At 39.0% G+C, this 6,662-nt stretch overlaps 1 long non-coding RNA gene across 1 annotated transcript; it reads left to right on the plus strand.

Annotated features, from left to right (window-relative positions):
- Window positions 1-2,773: 2,773 nt before the first annotated feature.
- LOC126048568 (uncharacterized) lies at window positions 2,774-6,009 on the plus strand. The gene is made up of 3 exons (XR_007508912.1): window positions 2,774-2,927; window positions 4,943-5,177; window positions 5,362-6,009. It is a non-coding gene; the product is annotated as an uncharacterized LOC126048568 (long non-coding RNA).
- The last annotated feature ends 653 nt before the right edge of the window (window positions 6,010-6,662 follow it).

Here is a 6,662-nt window from a genome sequence, read left to right on the forward strand (position 1 = left end):
TTACTAAGGTATAGGAGGATTGTTGCTATAACGCGAAAGGAGAAAATTTCATGGATGTGGAAAGAAATCTGTTCTGCTGGTGTAATTTCATGGATGTGGAAAGAAATCTGTTCTGCTGGTGTCCTTCTCAAGCTTTATGCCAACATGTCCATACTTCAAGATCCAACAACACCACCCCCCCGCCCCGCCAAAAAAACCCTGCAGCTTCTGTACATCGGGAAAGTTTTGTGTACTTGGCTTGTGCTATACTATAGCAATCCTGTCAGCGAAATGGTGGAGATGATTATTCACAATTTTTTCATTGTTAAATTAAGTCAGAGAACTCTGTCATGCAATGAGTTAGAATGAGGGGGTTGAATTTAATCTTCCTACTGCTGGTGGTTGTTACATGTATTATACAAAAATGACAAAAATCCTTTCATGGAAGGTTTGTAGGGACTGGACTTTGACAGTGTCACTGAATTTTTTAATTCAGTAAATCTTTTCGTAGTCGAGGGAAGGAAGTAGCTGTCAGAACCTGGGATGAAACTTATTTTCTGATATAATAACTGATGTATGCTAGCAAGAGCAAGCCAGCAAATGAACTGTTTAAAACTTAATCATTTATACCATCTAAGTTATAAAAAACAGGAGGTAATTTACGCTCTGGTGGTGTAATTTGGTGCTGCTCTATTGCATTCATTGCAGGTCAGTTGATTACACCCACGGACGGGTTTGGTTTCTTTACCCTGAGAGGAACTTTGGGATTTTCTTTATCAGATTTCCCTTTTTTTTTTTTTTTTTTTTTTTTTTTTTGCACTGTATGCAGTAGCAGCATAGATAATAAGAAGAAAAATAACAGATTTCCCTCACTTTCACATTCTGGTATCTCCTTTTGTTAAGCACCTCATCTCTCCTACTTCTACCTGATTTCTGAAAGCTAAAATGTCTGTCAGAGAATGTTCTCTGTCATAATTTATAATGTCAGTATTTACCATATCAATTCTTTACACAGTTAATTGTCATGGTTTCAGAGACAAGATTTATTTCTACTTGTGGTCTTAATTAGATTTTTCTGCCATCTCTATTCTCGTAAAAGTTTTAATGACAGCAGTGACAGCTTTTGTTTGTTGTCTTTTCATTTATAAAGCCTAATCTGCTTCTGATGTCTTAATTTGATCGAAGTGATGCCCTTCATGTAGGAAGTAAGTGTTCAGCAGTCTTGGTGTTGGGCTGGGGACAGGCTTACCGAAGCTAACTAGCTTGGAAAAGTGTCCTGTGTACTAAACACTGTAATGTCTGCAAGCATTGTTCGTACAGCATTCTCTGACACTAAACAGTGGTTAAAAAATGGGATATCTTAAGTACACTGGGCAAACCCTGAGGAAATTCATCGTACCCATCTCAAATTCCTTAAAATGGTGAGCTTTGGTTCATACTTGGGTTTGGTAGTTTATGGATTCTCTCCTGGTGGTTAACATCTCCCAGGAAGCAACTGGTAATTCACAGAATCAAGCACCTAATAATAGACAAAGGGGTTTGTTTTGTCTTGAAATATAGTGATTATAACAAGTTAAATTTTGGATTCATGATTGGGGATTTTTTTTTACAGTTCTCCTGGATTTGACCTGCTTCTTCCTGTTGTGTATTTTATATTTATAATGTTGATGTGCTGTAAGTATTATTAATTAGCATATTGTCAATGCCTATTTCATCAAGGTAAAAAACATGCAGCAGGTAAAACACATGGTGATTAGTATGTTAGTAATTATGTAGCTTATCCCACTGTACTTTTCTCATCCCTGGCTTTTTTCTTCTGATTAATTTAAGCTTTTAAATTAATCAGATTGTTCTTGGGGGGTGTGTGTGTGTGTTCAGAAAAACACTCAAGTAATACCTGTGTGCATGGTTTTGTGTTAGAACTCTGTTCACCACAAGTGTACTGGAGAAAAAGCTGTATAAACTGTAAGAGAGAATTGCTGGAGAACCTAAAATTAAAAGCTATGCTTGCATGTCTTTTAATCATAAGAAAAGCTCTAATTCTAGTTGTAGCTGGAAGAATCTCTCTTTTAAAACCTATGGAGAAAAAAGGAGAGTGAGGGAGGTGTGGGATGGGTGGGGAGCAAATCTTTTCCCTAGTTTTGTGTGTCAGTGGTAGATAACATTACCAACTGAGGTATTTAGTCCAGAAGTATAGAAACCTGAATGTTTAAATTATTGCCTAAAATAGTGCTTAGCAGTTAAAAATAGCCATCTAAAAATTTCCAGCATAAAATACTTTTGGATGAAAAAATAGATTTTCAATTATGATTTTTAAAATTATAAATAAGAATATCTGAAATGCTAGCTATTTTGTTCCTGAAAATTGTAAAATATGTGTACTTTTGTTGCCTCTGATCTTTTTCTCCCTTATAGGTCAGGTTCCTCGCGCAGACTTTCTTTCCTAGTGCAAAACTACTTACCAGAAAGGGAAGCTGCAACATATGTGTGTGTATATCTGTATAATGGAAGTTTTAATTCATCGATGAGCCTGAAGTGAGTGGGAAGGGGACAGGGCAAGCACAGAGTCTGCACTACCCTCCTGTAATGTACTGCAGCTGTTGCTGGTCTCTATAGAATATCAGATTTGTAATATTTCCCCTTTGAATTCTTTATGCGAAGTTTAACATTTTTGTCAGGGAAAGAAATGCATTGTCTGACCTGTTCTGCTCAAAACTGTTTTTCCAGAACTTTTAATCTGCTCATTATGAACATACAGAAACTGTTTGGTCCCGTTCATGCGAAGTGCAACAAACTAAAACAAAATTCTGCCTTCTCCCATCTCAGAGGCCCGCACAGGGTGACTGTATTTCTCCCGTTAGTCTACTTCATAGCAAACCCAGAAGGAATGTGTCTGGCTTGGACTTGGATCACCCCGGGACCTGTACCACGTACAGCAGAACCCGCTGGTGAGTATCTTGCCTGCAGCAGGTCCTGTGGCATCCTGAGTCTTCCTCCAAACTGCTGCTCAGGCGGTACCGGCTTCCCCGCTCTGAAGAGGGGTTCTCAGGCTTTAGTGGAAGTAGGGAACACCAGGAGCGATTTCTGCTCCTGAGCCTGGACCTGTTCGATTTTAATCAAGAGTCAATTGCCTTATATAAATAAGTTTATGTAATGCCTTATTTAAAGACTGGCTGGAACTGTAGTGTATCTAGAACCCCTGCGATTTCCCTGCGATATTCCCCAACACTCGGTAGGTTTCTTCAGTTATCTGCCATATCTTCGCAGAAGAGGGAAGCGTTCATCTTGGAGATATGTAAAATAGCTGAATTGTTAAACAAATCTCACTGATTATTCAGCACTTGTAGTATCGAACACCTCTGAGATTCCTTTGTGTTTTACAAAGTCCATTTCTCACTCCAGCCAAACTTGTTCAAAACAGTAGATGATTTTGAACCCTTCTCACTGGCACTTCACATCTGTCTTTAATTTTCATTCTGAAAAACAGTCAGTCAGTCCATTTTGGTTTTGTTAACGAGAAACTCTTCTCTCTGCTTACTGGGGCCTTTAGTTGTTTATTTGAAAGTTGATGGTCCCATACAATTTTGTGACTACATAGCACAATGTCTTCCGACAGTGCTGTGGTTTTTCCCAGGAAGTAATGTATCCTGACAGATTTCTTTGCAGTTTGTTAGTGTATAACTGATACGTTTTGGTGTGGAATGTGCTATCACATTCTAAAGCTAAATTTTGTGAAAAACACTAGGTAAAAACATAGGCTTAAGTCTTTCTCTGGTGTTCAGTCCGGTTGTACTTGTTATATATGTAATTATTTATGGTGCCGCTTAACATTATTTAAAAAAAACCAACCACACCTGTTACAGGTAGAATTTGAAACTGCAGATCTGCTAAGAGCGGAGTTGACAGTTTCTGTTTGTTGATTGTTGACTACCAAAGTGTAAGCCAAGGGCAACTCTTAACTTAAATCTCTCTCTTAAGTGCTTAAATGTATCACCCAGAATGTTTGCAATAATCAGGGAAGTCAGGATCTGTATGTGCTTGGTTTAAGATGTTTTCTCACTAATTATTATGAGGAAGAAGTCAACTGAGAGAGACTTAGCGCTCATTAGTATAAATAATTCTTGATGGCAGAAATTCCTCATTCTAAAAGTCATTGTTATTTGTAAAGGAAGCTGCCAAATCATCTGCTAAGCGTAAACTAAAGGAGTTAAAGCAGTAGAGAGGCTGTCTTAAACTACTTATCCCTTAGTATCTAAAATATTCCTACTTAGCATTCTTCTTTCTCTTGAAGTTATGCAGCAGTAATGCAAGCGGCATTTCAAGTAGGAATGTCCTATTATGGGCATCACAGAAGTGAAGAAATTCAGTGTAATGGGATCATTCTGGACCTATTAGGAAAAATGCTTTGATTATTTTTCACCTTTCTTGCTTGTGCCACACAGTAGAAAGAAGTGCAATAGAGAATGTGGAAATGTGACTAAGATAATTAACGTTCTTGGCTACCATTTTCACCACAGACTGCTAAGTATGAATGTCTTTCGTAAAGTAACTACTTTAATTTTGTTCTTGTTTCCTATCTGAAAATCTGGTAGATTGGCTCCTGATCTGGCATAGTGATTTGTAGGTAGCTTTCTTTTTCCCTTTCTACACCTCCCCACACCCCCATGTATGGAAGGAAAATGAGGAAGAAGGTCTTTGAACATCTCTCTTGATTTGCCCTAGGTACCAGTAGCTAAGATTGGCCAGAGGTCTAATTTTGGATTGCCCTGTTGACAGATTGAGATTAGCTATTTAACATACTGGTGAATTTTCCTCAAGGAATGTACTCTGCATCAAGAAACCCCTAACCTGCATGGCCCAGCTGCCACGCGAATGTGCTTAGGTCTGCCAAAAGATGCTGTTAATAATAGTTAACACAGTTGTTGAAAGTGTAATCACACCAAAGTGCGAAATTTTATTTCAGAAGCAGCTTATTTTCAGGAAGGAAGATGGGTTGGACCTTCAGCTGTTGCAAGGTGGCACAGTCCCTCGGACATGAGTAAGATGACATTGATTTACATCCACTGAGGATGTAAAGGCCTCGAGCCTTCGAGGGAGGATGGCAGAAAGTACAGCTGTAGTGGCTGCAAAGGCTAAATCCCGTGCCAATGGGGCGAAGGGGACTGTGCCGCATGGACTGCAGACCTCAGAGAGAGAAAGTAATTGAAAAACAATTGAAATTGTGTTTTGCTAGTCCCTGGGTGGAAGGAATGGTCTGATCCCTTGAAGAGATTTAGAGGTTTTGGAATTTCTCAGATTTGTACCTGGTTAGCTGTGCTTTTGTAAACATTTCAGCAGCTGCCAAAATGCAATAACCCACTGACCGTTTCTCTTTTTCCTGAGATATGCCCTTTCTGCCTAGAGCTGCAAAGAGGGTAGTGTCACAGTTACTGCCTTGAAAGCATGCTCCATCACTGCGGTCTGCTCTCTTTGCTGAGAATTATCTGCAGGATGCAAGTCGGACTTCTGCTTCCTGTCTCGGAGAAGGTTAAATGTGAGATGCAGTGACTGATGACCTCTAACATGAAATCACATAACCGGCATCTTTAGGTTTTACATACTGCTTTACAATACAGTCTGCAACGCTTAGAGTAATGCATTTCCTAAGTCATAGCTGATGTTTTTAATTAGTAACTTTTTCTTTGCATCCACATTTTAAAGACTCTCACGGAACACAGCAATTTACATGCAACAGTTCTAGACATTGCAACCTGTGACTTCATAGTTTTCAAGACTGTCAAGCTTTTCCATGAACCATAAGCTGCATAGGCTGAGGATTTACCATAGGGCAGAAGCTTTCCATGGCCAATGCTGCGGACCTTGATGCCTTCTCATTTCCCCTAATTCGGAGAGTATGAGAGTTCACCACAGACTCCTGCCTGTCTGCTTCGGCGTTGTGAAAAGGACACGAGGGAATGGTTGCATCCTGACTTGCAGATCTCCTGCTCCCCCCTACGCCTGCAGTGTGGATTCAACCAGAGATATCAACTTGTCAAGGTAAAAATCTCACAGCAAAGATAATTTTGACCTTTTTCCAGGAAGAGGTATATATTTTAGCCGTGCAGTTAGCGTGTTCCCCCAGTTTCACAAGGATGTACTTATTTACCTTTTTTGGTGGATCCAGGCTTTATTGTCCTTCAGCAACATCCCACTGACTTCAGAGGTCCGTTTTCATGTTATATAGTCATTTATAAAAAAGAAAGAGTGCTCAAGTTGGTAGTTTAAGCACTTGTTTTCCACACAAAATTTAAAGATACAGGCTGATTTTTCTTTAGAAATAGAAGGCATCTGCTTGTGATGTGAACAGTTTCCTTACCTATTTTGCACAATAAAATGGTGTTTCTACCACATAATTGGCCTTGCATTTCCCTAGTGGTAAAAGCCACATGTATCTTTCTTATTTCCATCATATATTCAAGCTGCTTGACAGTGTTGATTTACCTTTGACAATGCTGCCTTTTATGATATTTTTTTATGGATAAAACTTCTAATTTTTATCACTCCCATCTATCGCTTTTATTCCCAATAAAACTGCATTTTGGGCTATACATCCAGAATACTGTTGTAATGGAAATAGTGAGGGCTTACTATATTGCTTCTGTCTGAACTTGAATTTGATCCTGTTCCCATTTAAATCAGTAACA

Source organism: Accipiter gentilis, chromosome 20 (assembly GCF_929443795.1).
Source record: "Accipiter gentilis chromosome 20, bAccGen1.1, whole genome shotgun sequence".
Lineage (NCBI taxonomy): Eukaryota > Metazoa > Chordata > Aves > Accipitriformes > Accipitridae > Astur > Astur gentilis.